The sequence below is a fragment of the Chelonoidis abingdonii genome, chromosome 1 (genome assembly GCF_003597395.2).
Source record: "Chelonoidis abingdonii isolate Lonesome George chromosome 1, CheloAbing_2.0, whole genome shotgun sequence".
Lineage (NCBI taxonomy): Eukaryota > Metazoa > Chordata > Testudines > Testudinidae > Chelonoidis > Chelonoidis abingdonii.
In genome coordinates this window covers 289,296,972-289,314,662 of record NC_133769.1, presented here as the reverse complement: position 1 = coordinate 289,314,662, position 17,691 = coordinate 289,296,972, and positions in this window count along the sequence as shown.

Below are 17,691 nucleotides of genomic sequence, written 5' to 3'. Positions count from 1 at the left end.
AATGGTGTTGCAACGCCTCACCTCTAGGCACCTAGAAAATCACAGGAACAACACTGTGATCCACGAAGCCTGAGTCAGACTCCTAGCCTCCGTATATAAGAATGGGGAGAGATAGGCACCTTTGCACAGGAGCCACGAAAGCCAGCACACCGGGGGAAGAGCTGTGAGAACAGCCACCTAGGCTAGCCAATGGAAGATGCACACAAGACGAGTATGTTCTAAGCCCGATCCTTGTCATAGAGATAGGGGCCTAAGTCAGAGCTACAGGGAGGCTCCTCTCTCTACTAGGTGCACAACGGGGAACCCCTCACTTGCAATCAAACAGCTTAGATGCCTAAGTTGTTCTTATGAGAATGATTTAGGCACCTGCCTCACACCACACAAAATGGCCAGTGGTGCCTATCTTGTAACTTTTATCTCAGTGGTTCAAGCACTTACCTGAGATGTAGGAAACCCAGATTCAGCTCACCCCTCCACCTAGGGGAAAGGGAGGTAAAGAATTTGAGCAGAGGGCTCCCCCTCTCAGGAGACTGCTCTAACCACTAAGCTATGGGAAAGTCTAATGTGGGGCTCCCTCAGCCTTGTTGAATCTGTTCCACTCTGGATAAATAATGAAAGAGTCATTGGAACAGGGGAACTGGAGTTTGGGTCTCCTACCACCCATGTGGGTGTCCTATCCACTAGGCTAAATAATCATGCTCACATTCTCTCTCAGTGACTAATTATTTATGCCTCCAGATTGGGCCCCAGGCAGTGCTTAATTTGTAATGGAAGAGGTGCCAGGATTCAAGCAATTTTTTTTTTTACTGTCATAACTGACACGGCAAGCCCAGAGGTGCCAGGCCTATGAACTGCCAAGATCAGAGGCGCCGAGACTTAGCCTTTGCAAGCCCTGGCACAAATTAAGCACTGGCCTCATGGGTGGGATAAGCATTACTCTGTCTACCTTCCTCCAGTTCGTAGATTGCACAGGTATTTAGGCAGTAGATAGGTGTACAGACACCTCAAGTGAAGCATTGTGCACATGCTCAGAGGCAGAAACTTAAGCACTTAGGGAACTTTTACAGTGAAAAATGTAAGCACTGAGTGAGTTTAGGCACCTATATGGTTCATTGGCAGTTGAGTTGGGGGGTTGTGGATCACATTGGTGCCTTAAACTGGGACTTGGACACCTAAATCCTGGGATGAGGCACCTAAGTATCTTTGTGGATCTGCACCAGAGAGGTTAAGTGACATACCCAAGTGCACACAGGAAGTTTGTGGCAAAGCCACTTCCTGAGTACCACTTTAGTGCCATAATAAAATGGCCAAACCACTTGGACCAATTTAATCCTGAGCCACAAGAAACATAATAATCTCCGACAATGGAGATTGACTTCTTAGACAACAGACTCAAAATAGTAAATCCTGCGGTCTCCTATATTAAGAATCATTTCCTGTCATTTAGTCAAAATGAGATTCATTTGGAAGTAGAAACTGCTTCTAGTGATGTGAGTTACATTTACCTTAGCACACTGGAGAATAAAGAGAGATGAGTATCAAGCTTTTGGGCAAGTTGTTCTCTCTCTTTGATTAGTTTTAGAAATGTTAATTCTTTTCAGTAGTCAAGAGATTTCCTCTCCTGCTGATTGCTCGGCACTTTCCCACTATGTACTTAATAATTACAAAAGAGTGTGGTGGAAAGTGATGTTTTAACCCATATTTTAGGGGCCCCAAATGGGCTCTAAAAACAATGTAGTCTTACATTTTCATCTAGAGATAATTATTAGAGAATGCCTGTAGTAAATTATTTGCTGCTCATATAGCATCTAATATTCACTACCTTCAGGTAATTATTCACCATTTTAAGAGAAAATACATTCAGGTGTTCGCTAGCAATTTTAAAATTGTACCCACAATGGCCAGCCCTTTGCCTCAGGCACGGTATATTAATTATCTTACTAACTAGATGTAGCATTACACACAATAGGGCAAATCCTGGTCTCAGTTACACGATTATAAATCCAGATTTACTTCCTTGACCTTCATGGAGTTCCTTCATTCATTCCTACCAGATCTCAGTGGATCTCTGGATTTACACTGGCACTGGTGTAACAGATTAGAATCTGTCTCAGTAGAATTACTAACAGCATGGGCTGAGAGCAGATGGATCTAGTAATCAAGGTGTTTGCTACTAAAAGCCCTTATGAGAGTGAAGGAAGACTGGTCCCTGGAAATCAAAACTGCATACTATGACGTATATGACATATCTACTGTATCCATGAGTAAGTTGCTGTAAGAGCTGCTGATAAAATATGAACCAGCTATTACATTATTTGGCATAGTAGGACAACAACTAATGCAATCCTAAAAGAATATTTCTCTTTACTTTAAAAAAAAATTAAGTCTGAAACGGAGGTCAGGAGTAATTTATGTAATTAACATACAACGCGTACATAGCTCCTTACATCCTGAAATATCTCCAAACATTTCACAAACCATGTACATATATCAGCATTGAAAGATAGCCACTTCTGGCGTGCAGCAAACTGCACAACAGTACAGAAGAGGCAGAGGAGCCCTTTTGGCCAATGGCATCAGAGCAAACTTTTGTTTTCACAAGGTGTACAATAGGTTTCTTTTTAAAATATAAATTTTCTTCCAAAAGGTCCACATATCATAAACAACATCCACAGCAATCTTCAAAGGTAGACGACTAGAGAAACATAGCCTAGACAAAGCTACTATAAGGTGGGTGCATAACTGGTTGGAAAACCATTGCCAGAGATTAGTTATCAGTGGTTAACAGTTAAGCTGGAAGGGCATAATGAGTGGGATCTAGTTCGGTTCAGTATCTTCATAAATGATTTAGATAAAGGTATAGAGAGTACACTTATAAAGTTTGCAGATGACACCAAGCTGGAAGGGTTGCAAGTGCTTTTGAGGATAGGATTAAAATACAAAATGATCTGGACAAACTAGAGAAGTGGTCTGAGGTAAACAAGACGAAATTCAGTAAGGAGAAATGCAAAGTACTCCACTTAGGAAGGAACAATTAATTGTACACATACAAAATGGGAAATGACTGCCTAGGAAGGAGTACTGTGTAAAGGGATCTGGGGTTATGGTGGATCACAAGCTAAATATGAGTCAAGAGTGTAACACTGTTGCAAAAAAAAAAAAAAAACACAAAAAAATCCCACCTTATTCTGGGATGTATTAGTAGGAGTATTGTAATCAAGACATGAGAAGTAATTTTTTCACTCTACTCCATGCTGATAAGGCATCAGTTGGAGTATTGTGTCCAGTTCTGGGTGCCACATTTCAGGAAACATGGGGGCAAAAGTCAAAAGGAGAGCAACAAAAATGATTAAAGATCTAGAAAACATGACCTATGAGGAAAGATTGAAAAAAATGGGTTGTTTAATCCGGAGAAGAGAAGAGATGAGAAGAGACAAGACTGAGGGGGGACATGATAACAGTTTTCAAGTACATAAAAGGTTGTTACAAGGAGAAGAGTGAAAAACTGTTCTCATTAACCTCTGAGGATAGGACAAGAAGCAATGGGCTTAAACTGGAGAAAGGGAGGTTTAGGGTTGAACATTAAGAAAAACTTACTGACTGTCAGGGTAGTTAAGCAAGAAATTGCCTAGGGAAGCTGTGGAATCTCTATCATTGGGGATTTTTAAGAGCATGTTAGACAAACACCTGTCAGGAATGGTCTAGTTATTACTTAATGCTGCCTTGAGTGCAGATGATTGTACTAGATGACCTATTGAGGTCCCTTCCAGTCCTACACGTCTATGATTCTATGCTAAAGAGGAGAGTGTCTAATCACATGGGCACAGGAGCCTAAGAACTTAGAATACTGTACACTAATTTTAATGAAAAAGGGGGCTTAACAACTATTAACATGAAAGATAGGGTTAGTAATTCAGTGATCCTCATTAATCATCTTCCTGCAGAACAATCAACTCCAATATTGTCCATAACTTATAGTCAGTGGACTTTGGCTGTATGCTGTGATCCAGTTACATACATATTCTTTTTGTATGTACATTCCCAAAACTTCAAACCACCCTTTTTGTTTTAAAATGGAATCCATTCAGCCAACTATAATTGTTTATACTCTACTACAAACCCAACTATCTCCTGCTGCAAGGATATCTCCTCCATTACTGGGGAAAGTAAGTGAATCCAGGACAGGCTGTCTACCTCCATGGAAACAAAATTGGAAAAGAAAAATGCATTTGCACCAGCCTCCTGATGGAGTTTGTTGACAGAGCTGCTAAAAGCGCTGAATGAAGTTGGTGCCATCACCTGCAAAGTAGACCTAAAAGTCAGCAGAGAAAGCATCAGCCCACTCCTGAATGATGCAATAAATACCTCTTTCAGCAAGGGCATTCTTCAAACCTCTCAAACATATTATAGTCGAACTAATGTTACATTACTTCTTCATTAATGTTCCAACCACTGTCTAGTCTCCAGAGTCCTTTTCCTGGACAAAAGTGAGCTAATTCCAACAAATCTCCTTACACAGCTTATTTTATTTGGTTATGTATTTGGATTTAAAAACTAAAAAAATGTATTATTTAAAACCACAGAAATCCAGAGAGAGGCATGCAGCAGTTCCCACCGCATACAGCAATAGTTAATCCAGCCTAATAAAACTAATATATTTGTTCTTCAGTAAAATGCCTTAAGGAAAACCCATATAACAAAAGGCCCCTTTAAAATAATTAGCCTTTCAGTGTGTCCTGAAGCCTAAGTTTAGTTATTCTGGACCTAAGGAAGGGAACAACTTCCAAACCCAAGGGAATGTTCTGTCAACAGCTCTCTTTTTGGTTGGGGTCTCCACTATTCACAAGATTCACTGGTTCATTACTTGGTCTGGCTGCAAACATCCAAGCTCCTTTAAATAACAGGTTACTGCTGCCGGTTCCCATGGATCATGTTAGAGTCCTTCACTTGACTGTATTGAACCTCCTAACCCATTTTTTCCCCCCGGCCCTGCAGAGTCTACTGGAACTGCTCTCCACAAGGCAATCTGAGATTCACTGATATTTTTGATAGCACTTTGCCAAATTCTAATTGGCCTGGATGATCTCCCTACTTCAGAGATGAAGGAAGATCTTGCTCTCCCCTTCAGACTATGCACATTGTTCCAACTTCCCCACAGCAATATAGTGATCAATGCTGTGAACACCATGTCATGCAAAAGTTTAAACTGGTCTGTAGCTTGCTGGTGACATATTTGGGGAAATCCCTTGGGATACCTTTTACAGGGGAGATACAGTCTGCAGAGACCACAAACATGGTGTGTCAGCCTCTTCTTGGGGAAAAGCGCATGGTGGGACCTCTAGCTGGACAGCGATTGGAGGAAAGAGAAAAGACAGTTACCTTTTCCATAACTGGTATTCTTCAAGATGTGTTGTTCATGTCCATTCCACAGTAGGTGTATATGCTCGCCATGTGCACTGGTGCAGGAAGTTTTTCCCCTAGCAGTACCCATAGTGGAGCAGCCCAGCGACCCCTGGAGTGGCGCCTCCATGGCACGGTATAAGGGGTACTACGTGCTTCCCCTACTCTCAGTTCCTTCTTGCCAGACAACTCCAACAGAGGGGAAGGAGGGCAGGATGTGGAATAGACACAAGCAACATATCTCAAAGAACACCAGTTACAGAAAAGGTAACTGTCTTTTCTTCTTCGAGTGATTGCTCATGTGCATTCCGCAAAAGGTGATTCCAAGCTATATCTGTTGGAGGTGGGTAGGAGTTCACAAATTCTCAGGACGGAGTACAGCCCTGCTGAACCCGGCGTCATCCCTGGTTTGGGAGACAATCGCATACTGTGAGGTGAACGTGTGAACTGAAGACCACATGGCAGCCCTACATATGTCCTAAATAGGGATGTGGGCCAAAAAGGCAGCTGATGAGGCCTGCCCCTGAGTTGAGTGTGCCTTCACAACTGGTGGCGGAGGGATTTCCGCCAAGTCATAAGAAGTACAGATGCACAAGGTGATCCAGTTAGAGCGCTGCTGAGTGGAGATCGGCCAACCTTTTATGCACTTAACCAAGGCAACAATCAGTTGCGAGGAATTTCTGAATGGCTTAGTCCACTCCTGATACAAAGCCAGAGCCCATCTCACATCCAGCATATGGAGGTGGCGCTCCTCACTGGACGCATTGGGCTTGGGGCAGAGGACTGGCAGAAAAATGTCATGACCCATATGATAAGCGGAGACCATCTTTGGGAGGAATGAGGGTCATTGGGGGAGCTGGACTTTATCCTTATGAAACACAGTGCATGGGGGCTCGGAGGTCAGGGCCCTGAGCTCTGAGACCTGCCTAGCAGACGTGATCACAACCAGGAAGTCCACCTTCCATGAAAGATGTGACCAGGAGCATGTGGCTAGCGGCTCAAACGGGGGCCCCATGAGACAGGCCAACACCAAGTTTAGGTCCCACTGCAGGACAGGGGGCCTAACATACGGGAAGAGATGATCCACACCCTTAAGGAATCGGCCAGTCATAGCATGGGAGAATACCATGGGGCCCTACACCGGTGGATGGAAGGCCTATATGGCTGCCAGGGGCACCTTGACTGATGAGGGTGCCAAGCCCTGGGCTTTAAGGTGAAGGAGGTAGTCCAGGATAAGCTGGATCAGGACAGCCACTTAGGAAATGCCCCACTCATCCATCCATCTGGAAAACTGAGATCACTTTGCCAAGTAGGCTTGGCACATGAAGGGCTGTCTGCTTTCTAGAAGGATGCGCTGAACCCCTTCTGAGCATGTGCTTTCCTCCTTACCTAACCATTGAGCAGCCATGCCGTGAGCTGGAGTGCCGCTAGGATGGGGTGGAGGTGGTGGCCCTGGTCCTGGGAGAGCAGGTCCAGACGGGATGTCAATGGCCACAGCGGGGAGACCACCAGGCCTGTGAGGGTCCTGTACCAATGCTGTCTGGACCATGTCAGGGGAATCAGAAGGACCCAGGCCTTGTCCATCTTTATCTTTTCCAGGACCTTGCCGATCAGTGGGAATGGGGGAAAGGCATAGAGAAACTGGCCTGACCGGGACACAAGGAAGGCATCGGAGATAGCCCCCGACACCCAGCCTGGAGCAGAACTGGGGACAGTGACAGTTCTGCCGAGATGCGACAGGTCCACCTGGAGAGTTCCCCACACTTGGAAAAGTCTGTACACCACCTCTGGGTGGAGAGACCACTTGGGCTGGGAGGAGAAGTTCTTGATCAAGCGATCCACTCACGCAATCCAGGCACCTGGCAGATGGAAGGCCTGTAGGCAGATATCGTGGGCTATACAGAAGTCCCACAGACTGAGGGCTTTGAGGCAGAGGATTGGGCCCTGCCTTGCCTGTTGATGTAGAACATCGAGGCCGTGTTGTCCTTGAGGACTCTGACCACCCTGCCCTCCTGGTGCGAGCAGAAGGCCATGCATGCCAGCTGTACCACCCTGAGCTCCTTGATGTTTATGGGGAGGTCAGCTCCCAAGCTGACCACAGACCTTGGGTCTGAACATTCCATACATGGGCCCCCCCATCCCCAGTCTGACGCTTTGGACACCAGCTCCACCAACAGGGCCCTGCCCCTGAACGGGACCCCTTAGAGCATGTTTCTCGGGGACGATTACCACCACAGCGAGGTGATCACCGGTTCAGATACTGTGAGGACTTTGTCCATCCTGTCCCTGGCTTAGGAGAACTCCAAGGCCAACCAGAGCTGTAGGGGCCTCATCCTGAGTCTGGCATGACGGACCACATATGTGCACAATAATATTTGACCCAAGAGCTGGAGGCATGCTCTGGCTGTTGTCACTGAAACTTTGTGACCGTGTCGATGAGCCCCTTCAGGGTCTCGAACCTGTTCAGTGGGAGAGAGGCTCTGGCCAATGAGGCGTCCAGGACCGTCCTGATTATCTCTATGCATTGAACCAGGACTATCGTGGACTTGGTGTTGTTTACCAACAGGCCCAAAGTGGTGCACGTGGACAGAAGGAGCGCCACATGATCCTGCACCTGTGACCAGGAGCTGCCCTTGACCAACCAGTCGTCCAGATAGGGGAAGATATGGACCTCCCGGTGCCTGAGGTGGGCCACCACCACCGACATACATTTGTGAATATCTTGGAGGCAGTGAACGAGCCAAACGGGATGACCGTAAATTGGTAGTATTCCTGCCCCACCATGAAACGGAGGAAGCATCTGTGCCCCTCGAACATATGAATGTGGAATTACGCATCCTGCAGATTGAGGGCGGTGTACTAGTCCCCAGGATCCAAGGAGAGGATGATGGAGGCCAGCGAGACCATGCAGAACTTGTACTGATTCACCATGTACTGATTCAGGTCTCTCAGGTCGAAGATGGGCCTGAGCCCCCCTTTGGCCTTCGGGATAAAGAAACAGTGAGAATAGTACCCCTTGCCATTAAACTCCCCGGGTACCTCTTCCACTGCTACTAGGCCCAGGAGCTCTCCACCTCCTACTTGATCATGTATGTATGGATGTAGCTCTGGGAGATGGAATTGAGGACCCATCAGTCCAAGGTCAGCTGTGACAACTCTGGGAGGAAAGCATACAACCGATTGGAGAAGGGAAGCTTTATTGGGGGTGGATCCCTGATGACAACTGGCAGGGCAAGTTGGGAGGTCCTGCAGGGAGGTCTGCACCTCTCTGGACAGCCCAGCCTCCCCGAATCTCTATTTTTCAGGGTAAGGGCAGGCTGGCCCTGCCACTCCCTTGGTTGACCAACTCAACCACCAGGAAGTTAGGAGCAGGATGGGTGTATAAGTATTCATGCCCCTTGGCGGGTACAAAATACTTGCATTCCACTCTCTTGGAGATGTGGGCCAATGAGGCAGGTGTTTGCCAGAGGGCATTTGAAATTTTTTCCACCCCTTTATGGAGAAGCAAGGCCACCCTGCCAAGTAGGACAGCATATTAAACAGGGAGTGTGAGGGCTCCTCCATCTCCTCCGCTTGGAGGTGGAGGCTTGATGCCACCCTTTATAAGAGTTCTTGGTGGGCCCGAAAGTCCTCCTGCAGAATGGAGGGAGGCGGGGCCATAATCGCCTCATCCAGGAAGGGTGAGATGGCCAGCGCTGTACTTTGGATGTCCACTGGCCAGAGGGTCCACCACCTGGTCAGTCTCCTGGCACAGTGCCGAGGATGTACATCCCATCGACTCTTTCCCTGGAGGTCTGGAGAGGTAGGCCAATGGTCCTTTTGAGGCTCCAGCCACTAAGCGAACACCCACCAGAGGCTTCTTCAGAGGCCATGGTGCCACTGGTACCATTGGGCCGTCCATGCGGCCCAGTGCCACTGTACCTGCTGTGGCACCAGTGGAGCCGGCTGTTCATCCTGGCTGGCCTGGCCCATCTATGGATGACTACAGAGGGAGGCCGGACAGACATACGACCTGCTGCTGTCCCCGGATCAGTGGGAGTGGCAGCACCAGGAGTGGTGCCGACCACACAACTGCAATCCCGACATGGAAGACCTGTACCGTCGGTAAAAGCTGTTCTGCGATAGGCTCCAGCGGACAGACTCGTGATGGCGAGACAGTGACGATCGACACCCAGGGCTGCAGAGATCCCAGTAGCGGCTTGCCTCTGGAGCGCAAGGCCGACATTGGCAGTGCTCCTGGTACCGGCATGGACATAACACCCCAGGTTGCCTGCAGGGCCTCCGGCGTGGAGGTTATCTGGACATCCAGGGAGTCCTTCTCCGAATGGACTACGCTGCCTGATTTGAGTCAGAGGCCTAGTGGCCAGTGGGGATCTAGGACTGCCCGACATGGGTCTAACCTCTGTCTTGGGTTTACTCCGGTGCCGTGGAGAAGGCCTCTTTCTAGCCTTCTTGGCATGCCCCATGGACGGGGAGTGGTGCCGACTAGTCGATGGCTCCGAAGGGTCACCATGCACTGACACCGCAGTGCCCGGTGCCGACTCAGAGCAGCGTGCCGGAGCCAGCGCCAACTCCATCAGAATAGCCCAGAGCCTAATGTCCCTTTCTCTCTTGGTCCGAGGCTTAAACAACTTGCAAAATCTTGCAGTGATTGCTGAGATGGGTTTCCTCCAAACAGTGCAGACAGTCCGCGTGCGGCTCACTCAGTGGCATAGATCACCTACAAGTGTTGCACATCTTAAAACCCCGGACATGGGGCATGCCCCAGCCCGGGAGCTCTAGCTAAACTAAACTAACTGAACTAACTAACTAACTACCTACAGGTACCATATACTGAACGAACAAGCAGTTTTGGGGATGAGCTGCAGCAAAGCTGGACCAGAGCCATTCCAAAGCACCTTTAATGGCAGCAAGAAGGAACTGAGGGTGGGGGGAATGCACAGCACCCCTTATATTGTGCCATGGAGGTGCCACTCTAGGGATCGCTGGGCCACTTCCCTACAGGTACTGCTAGGGGAAAAACTTCTGGCATCAGTGCACGTGGTGAGCACACACACCTATTGTGGAATACATATGAGCAATCACTCAAAAAAGAACTAGCTTTACCAGTTACAGTGGCATTGTTAGGGCTGCCACCCGCACAGCAAAATAATAATGGGATGTAACTAGTTATAGGAACTAAACCATCTGCAGTCTACACATCAAGTATGGGTGGGGCATGGTCAGGTGTCACCAGTTAACCGTTAACAGTGACCTCTGTGCACACAAACCATCTTTGTAACCATGTCCATGTTTGGCTAGAGCAAGGGTGGGCAAACTTTTTGGCCTGAGGGGTACATTGGGGTTGCAAAACTGGATGGAGGACCAGGTAGAGAAGGCTGTGCCCCCCCAAACAGCCTGGCCTGTGCCCCCTCCCACTTCCCACCCCCTGACTGCCCCCTTCCGAACTCCCGACCCATCCAACCCCTCCTGCTCCTTGTCCCCTAACTGCCCCCTCCCAGGACTCCCCGCCCCTAACCACCCCCGGGATCCCAACCCTTATCCAACCCCCCTGCTCCCAGTTCCCTGACTGACCCAACCCCATCCACACACTCACCCCCATGCCTATCCAACCCCCCGTTTCCCGTCCCCTGACTGCCCCCCCCAAACTTCCACCCCCTTCAACTGCCCCCTGCTCTCTGTCCCCTGACTAACCACCAGGACCCCCGTCCCTTATACAAGCCACTGGCCTCGGCCGCAGCCCAGTTACCACTTACCACGCCAAGCAGAGCATGCAGAGCAGCATGTCTGGCTGCCGCACCGGCCGGATCCAGACATGCTGCTGCTCAGCTTGGCAGAAGCGTGCAGCAGCTTGGCTCTGTCGGGGAAGAAGGAACAGTAGGGGAGGGGCTGGGAGCTAGCCTCCCTGGCCAGGAGCCGTGGGGCCAGGCAGGATGGTTCCATGGGTCGGATGTGGCCCACGGACCGTAGTTTGCTCACCTCTGGGTAAGAAGCACAATATAAAGTGCTCCAATGTGCCCTTTCTTTTTTGTTTTTTTACTTTTTAGATTGTAAGTTCTTTGGGGCAGGGACCCTTGTCTATGTGTTTTCACAGTGCCTAAGAAATCAGATACTAATTCTTGCTGGAGCCTTTGGGAACTGCCACAATACAGATACATCCATAAATAATAGCACTTGCTGACTGAGGTGGAATCCCAATGGGAACAAGGGTGGCAGAACTGGGCATACTGTTCTGACTAAGACAGCAGATGCCCATTACTAATACAGCAGAAATGCTGCCTGTCAGAATGGAGGGGACTTGTCAGAGCTGTGCACGAAAGCTCACATGTGGAATCTGTGCTGTATCTGTATTGCTAATGCCATCAGCAGCTCTTTCATGAGTACTAAAATCATCCAAAAAAAAATTTTTTTTAAAGAGTTGTCATTGTTTCTCAAGTAGATAAGAGGTTCATTAAATTTCAGGTTACCGATACCACCTTCTTCGTGGGTTAGGTAATGTTAAACACCACTGAAAATTGATAAAGAATCAAATTGCTGCCTAATTTACAAACTAACAGTCAACAGACATCACATTAAACAGCTGATCAGCCTTCAAAATTATTGTAGCCAGGTTTACTTTTTTAGATCATTTTTTAGTCTTTGAAATGTCAAATGCAACGATCCATCTGAGCTACAAATGTGACTGTACATATGCAAGAGTGTCATCAACACAGATAAGAGCTGAAAGCAACCTTACAAGGATTCATTACAGAATTTATCACTACTTTGCATAAAATTCATGAAGACAATATACCCAACAAGCAGCTATTCCGTTTCATGATTGGTTTAAATTTTGGAAAGAATCTCCATCTTGTAACTGACTATTCTCTTCAAGCACAGAGTAGTCAGGGCCCTTGTACTCACATCTGTTCTTCAGTCATGAGTCATTCTGAACCCAGCCCTGCACAGATTCGTGCTGCAGAAACTAAGGCAAAGTTTTTCATAAAGAAAAGCCTAAAGTTAGGCCCCTAAATGCATAATCAGGCCCCTAAATAAAGTGGCCTTATTTTTCAAACATCCTGAGCACCTATACGAGTGTTCTATGAATGAGAGATGTTCACATATCTGTAAATAGTTAGTTGATAGATAAAGATACCAGTAGATAGCACTGAGGAAGATGTGTTTTGTTGGACCACAGAATTACTACTTATCATGCACTGCAAATGAAGCTCTGAACAGCGCACAGTAGCTTCCACTGACTCTGTTAGGTGCTGCTGGACACTCAGCTCTTCTAGATGCCCAAATATGAATCTACAAAGCTAGCTTCAGACATTCCGGGGCAGAGCCTCCCTTTGAAGTCAATGGAGCTACGACAATTTACATCCACCCTTCATTTTTTAAAATCTTGACCCAAGCTTTTATTTATTTTACAGTACGTCTCTAACAATTCTATTCCTAGGAAATCCTCCAGCTATGAACTGAATGTGAACCAAGGCAATAATCTTCCTAAGCACAAAAGGCAGCAGGAAATTGGGATTTCAAAACATCCAAAAACATTCCTAGTTACTTCCATCTCTGCACACATGAGGGTAGGGGAAGAGGACTCACATACACTTCCAGTGCCAAAAGCCTTGTTTCCTTCATAACCAAGCTTCCAAGCTCCTCCCATACTTTTACCAGTACCAAAAACCTTCACAATGGTCAAAACCTCCAGCTTTCCCCAGCAACTCAGTTATCCATTGTCAATAAAAAAATAATATTCTGCGGGACACTGGAAATCGAATGCAGGGAGACAGCATGTAATAAACAGATTTTAATAACAAAAAGAAAGTGCGCAATGCACAAGTATTATCTATTCATGCTTAATTTAATGAAACTTCCATTTTTCAGATTGGCTTTACATCACAGCAGAATTCAGCTTGACAGTGCTACAGAAATCAGGGATGTACCGAGCTTGACATTGACCTTGCCAGAGAGCAAAGGGCCAGTTTACAAAATACAAAGGGCCTTACACATACAGCCACATTTTGACAAAAAGCTTCTAGATGTGGCCTTAACATGTGTGTTCAAGTTCATGGGGATGAAAAAAGCTTTAGATGTGCAAAACTGCTGGGTTAGAGGTTGGGTTGAAATTTTTCCCTGAGTTTAATTCCTAGTGAACACCATGATATTACTGAATAAAGTAACACTCATCTACATTCACTTCTCATTTACAAGCCATAAAACAGGTGACAGGTTTCAAAGTCAGATTCAGGACTTACAATTAATCAGACCATTCTGTTTATTAACAAAGCGCTCTGCTAATACACCCAGATAATGTGAGCACCATGCAAGACTCAAACTATCTTATTTATACAGATAAAAGGGCACAGACTTAACAAGATAATAAAGGAAGCAGAATCTGATAAGTTTACCTGGGCTAGACATGCATATCTTATTTCCTTACTAACTATTACCGATCTCCTATTAATGTCCCACCATTAGCTTAAGAGGACTCTTTGTTTCGTACCTTAATGTTTCTCTTCCTGAGAACTATATTTCAACATTCCTTATTTCTGCTTAAAGGAACATACAGCATTTCTTTAATTCATTCTATTTTTGCAATATAATTCATTTCTACTTTCACACAGGTTTCAGCCAGACATATTTATGAATTACATATATGAAAACCAGGGTTTCTTTACACTCAGCATCCTGTTTAAACTGATCATACTGCCAGATTGTTTAGAGAATCCTAGAAAGACATAATTTGTTTTTGCAAAATAATCTCATGTAACCTTCTGCCAGGTGGAGCCGGCAACAACCAGGGCCAGGATTAATATCAAAAGGGGTCCTTTTCAACAATACAACAGAGAACCAGCTCGAGCCTCCACCCAATTACCTGGGAAAATTACACACCACCCCTGGGGGCCTCTGAAAGGCAATACTTCCCCACTTGCAAGCACAGAGTCTGAGTGCAGACAAGAAATTTTTAATGAAAGAGAGGAAAGTCACCAACATTAATTAGGGAAAATGCCACAAAAAAGATTCATAATCACAAAACTCTGAGCAGAACACCCATCCCAGAGTGCATGGGGCAGCGTCTTCTGCCTCATGTTCTTGAATCCTACAACCAAAACTTCTTTTTCTGTGCCCCTCTCTGCTCCCTCACCATACCCCACTCACAATGGACGTCCTTGGTAGTCAGGACCCAGGGTTCAGGGTGCATCTGTGTGAGTTCACCTCCTGCCTGGGGAAGAAGGCACCTTGCTTGCTCCACCATCTAAGCATTTGCTCTGTCTGGCCACTCTGCCAGCCGCTGTTCCTCACCACCTGGCTACCCTGTCAGCCACTGTTCCTCACTGCCTGGCCTCCATGCCAGTCAGCTGCTCACTACTTTCACCAGCCACCCATCCTTCACCTCCTGCTGCCATCTGCTTCTTTGCTGACACCTCTGTAGTTCAGTCTCTTAGGGCTTGGCTACACTTGCAAGTTGCAGCGCTGGTGAGGGGGTTACAGCGCTGCAACTTACCAGGTGTCCACACTTACAGAGCTCAGCCAGCGCTGCAACTCCCTTCCTGCAGTGCGTGCTCAGTGCTGGCTGTACACCTGGGTCTGCTACGGGCTGTTAGCGAATCCAGCCGCTGCTGATGCCCGCTGCCTCTATCATGGTGTCAACACTCACAGCCGCGTTATGGGCCTCCAGAGGTGATTAGGAGGACTCCCACAATTCCTGGTATTGACAAAAACTCAAGATAGGGTTATCCCAGGATTCCTACTCTTATTCTAAAAAACCAAACACAGCTCTCTTTTGCTGCCATGCCGAGCCAGGGCGAGGGGCGAGGGGGGGGGGGGGTGGGGACTGGAAAGTTCCACAGCCTGTTGCTTGAGAGACAAACAGCCAAGGTGGGGAAACAGCATGATCGTGTTACATCGTCACTTTAGTGACAAGCGGTCATAAATAAAAAACGTTTGACAGAATGCGCACTGCATCCCATTTGATGTGTCAATTCTGTTGTGTAGCATGCTTCACTTGAGATGGAATGTTAACTCCAAGGAAAAGGGTAGTTAACTCCTGAATAATTGACTTCCTTTTGGGAGGAGTGGTCATCATCTCATTAATGTGCAGGTGCTCTACTGAAAGCTGACTCGTCCAGTAGCGGTCCTAGGGTTTAAAATAAACAGGCAAGGAGAGGCAGATTAAGGGGATCACTCAAGTTTGCGTGACAGCTGGGAGAGTGGGTCGGGTCGGAAGCTGGCTATCTGTTGGTTTTTACATTATTTTGTGACTTTTGTTGTTGAGGAGGGGTGGCCTTTGTTTTTTTTTGTGGGGGCGGAAGGATGTTTAATTGCCCAAGGGCAGGGAGCTGTTCACACAGTGGTTGCCTCAAATCCACTCTCTCTGGTCTCCCGATTGTCCTGTTCACACTCCACCCACCCCCCTCTTTTTCTTGAACTCGCAGGGCAGGGAGCTTGTCACAGTGTCTGTCCAAAAAACCACTCTCGTTCTGGTCTCCCGCATGCTCCTGTCACCACTCCTTGGTGCCCACCCCCTCGTGTGTGTGGCGGTGGTGGCAGTGGTGGTGGCAGGAGGGCTGCACACGGTGTTTCATATAGAACATCCACTCTCTGGTCTCCGCCAAAGCTCCCTGTCACAGGTGGTGGGTGGCTCGTGACTGGGTGTGTGTGAACGCAGACGGGTAATAAAGTCTGGGTGCTAAAGTATTATTAAAACTACGTCATCTTGGACAACTATACTATCTATTTCTGACAAAAGGGTTTATAAAAAAGAGGAAGACCAAGAGAGCAAACTTTATATTTTTGCACATAAAATACTAGAATAAAAGTCCATAAATAACTGTTTTAGTCATCTTTAGCATTGACCGGTGATTTCCAATTTTAACGACATCGTGTTTGTTTTTTTCAACAGCAAATTGGCTAGGAGACCCAGTTAATTTTAGTTTAAATGGCTATTGTCAATTTTAGAGACCACTTACGTTCTGCTGAACTTTTTGTTTGTTACTGAAACCTACTATTGTTCGCCAAACACTACACTGAATGTGTTACTTGGTCTGGCCTGACTTAAGCGACCAGGGCAGCCAAAGATCCCAGTAGTGGTGTAGTATTTTTCGGTCCTGCTCCTGCAATAACATCTATACATGTCCGCTTGAACCTTTTCATATTCCACAATATGTCTCACAGAAGCTACAGGAGTCTCCCTGGAGCTCACTCAACGTTTTTGTAAAGCCTTCATTACATCTCACATGTCTGGTTACCAGAAATTAAGCGACCTCTCCAAACTTTTGTGGGCCTGGCACCCCCCTTCATTATTGAGGCAATTATTCCTGCAGCTACCATTTGTGACCCTCACCCATATTGAAGTGGGTAGAATAGAATAGAACTCCATCACGTCTAGAGCATGCTCACACACTTGCCACAGCCAGCTGCTCGTGACGCGTACAAATTGTGCGTAAGAAATGATGGCCCACCTGCGAGCCGACATATTGGAGAATCAGAGCTTGGGTTTTCACAGGTTGTGACATACCCCACGGTGGCCCTTACAATGATCTTGGTAAGTCGACCATACACTTGTTAATCTAGCTCAGACTCGGCTCTCTAGTCTGCCATGACCAAACCGGCTTTGTCACATAGTGGTAGCACAATGTGCCTTCTTATTCACGAGATTTGTTCTCCTAGTTGGATACTTTCTCAAGGGGTGCAGAGTGCTGGCGTTCTAGACTAAGTAGAGGCAAGGCAGATAAGATTCTTGGCGTATTTCTCACCAACTAGTGGGCGATTCCAGATCTCACACATACTGGTCATGCTATAGCACTCGTCATAGACCTTAAAATGGGATTCTCTTCTCTCCGAACCATGTATGAGCTCAATCTGTGAAGGCTCTAAGTTGAGGAAGGAAGGGAGTCATCCATGTGCCTTCACAGCTCTCAAAACTCCACGTACTGCGGGCTATAGCTCGGTAGGGAGGAAAGACAAACTTACCAAACTCCTGGAGACATAGTGTCCACACTGTCACTTACACACCCCCCCCCCTCCAATTAGCCCTTTAATATATCAAAAACTAAGGAGGGTATCGCTCGGTCTGCAAAGTTCAGAAACACTGCATCCCTGCAATGCTCATATTATAGCGCAGCCAGCTAGTCCTTCTTCTTACACACTTGCCTGGAGTCGTAGCCTTGGCTGTGAGTGCTCTGCACAGAAACTTAGGGTTCCTGGTAATCTAGTGAGTTCACTCAGATTGTTCTTGCTCCCTTTATTCATACAATTAAAGACAACGGTGGACATCTTAATACCTCCGACTGCTTAACAATTAAT